At 41.6% G+C, this 1,534-nt stretch overlaps 1 non-coding gene across 1 annotated transcript; it reads right to left on the reverse strand.

The window, feature by feature from the left end:
* Positions 1-566: 566 nt before the first annotated feature.
* On the reverse strand, positions 567-756 carry LOC116970319. Its single transcript, XR_004411103.1, has one exon. It is a non-coding gene; the product is annotated as a U2 spliceosomal RNA (small nuclear RNA).
* Positions 757-1,534: the final 778 nt, after the last annotated feature.

The raw sequence follows: 1,534 nt of genomic DNA on the forward strand, positions 1-1,534 counted from the left end.
ATTTAGCTCACCTGATAGGTGAGTTACTGATGGTCAAACATGTTTGACGACATACGGTTTCCAATTGTTAATAAATTGTCCCTAATATCGATGTTCTCCGCCCAAGTGGTTTGGTATATGCCACCACTGATGTTGTTATCTTATAAACGAACATGCAAATTGGTGGATTACTGAGCAAATGCTTCACTAGAATTAAGTAAGTTAATATATAACATGTTTAAGTCAATTCATATTGGCATTAAGTATTACAAGCTCAGTAACACATCAGGACACATAAGATGTTACTCAAAACAGGTGGAAGTGTACAACCATAATCCTTCCTGCCGATAAATTCCATGATAACACTACAGATTAATCCATTTGCCCCCATATTACAGGTATGGAGATAGTTTGAACACTAGTATCTCAGCTCATAGGAAAGGTACAAAGTTCAGTAGCTGGTAATGCTGCTATATCCCAATTACTTTGCCACGTAGTTGATTGGTGGTTAATGCACCATGACTGATAGTCTTAATGAATACCAGATAACAACGTTGTGGATGGTCAACGTAAATATCTGGATATATATTTTGTGCACCGTTCCCAGAGGCACTGCAATACTGGGTCGATGCGTGGAGTGGACGGAGCAAGCCCTATTCCATCTCCCTGTTCCAAATTCAATTTAATTATATGGTCCCTAGATACGGGACGTATCAGATTATTAAACTGATAGAACAGATACTACACTTGTATTTAGCCAAAAGGCCGAGAAGCGATGCAGCTAAAGCTGTATCCAAGGATAGTTTGGTCGTTAATAATATAGACATGCATGACGGAATGTTTCTAAGTGTCTGGGCTAGTTGATTCTGGATAACTTTGACTAAATGCCGCAACGCTCATCATGGTTACTCCATCCAGGTAATTGCGGTATATCCAAACTTATATGAGAAGGTACTGAAATAGTGTGCTCTTCAAGGTCGATGTCTACCATAAAGTATCTTGAGATCCATGGTAGTAGTTACAAATTCCATGAATGGGTATACCTGTGAAATACTCAAGTGGTTTATCAACGATGGTGCGACATTCACCATCGTGGGAGGGTAGACTACTTGGGGTGCTTGCTGAATTGGTGGCAAGATATTAATTCTATTCCCCTTGTATTTATTTTTGGTATATAACTACCAAGAGTGATTAGCTTCCTAACCAGGCGTGATTCATCCACCCCTTGTTAGTACAACCCTTAACCTTTATGTGATGGTAGGAACCATACTTATCTGTCTTCATTGTTGTTTTCTTCGGTTTCTGGTTCCTTGTTCTTGTAGGGACGATGTTTGTTGGGGGGTGGCACATTTTCCCCTGGGGCCTGCTCTGGGCCGTGGCCTAAAATGCTACAGGTTTGGCATGCAGGCCCCGAGCTTTCACCAGTACCATGAGGTAGACGCCCCTGGTGGACACGTAGAGGTACTGCTGACTGGTTTAGTGTGGTGCTCATTCCAGACTCTGCCCTCTTGTGCCGAATAGTTTGAAACACTTCGTCCAGTTTTTTAGGACTGGT

The sequence above is a fragment of the Amblyraja radiata genome, unplaced genomic scaffold (assembly GCF_010909765.2).
Source record: "Amblyraja radiata isolate CabotCenter1 unplaced genomic scaffold, sAmbRad1.1.pri scaffold_740_ctg1, whole genome shotgun sequence".
NCBI lineage: Eukaryota > Metazoa > Chordata > Chondrichthyes > Rajiformes > Rajidae > Amblyraja > Amblyraja radiata.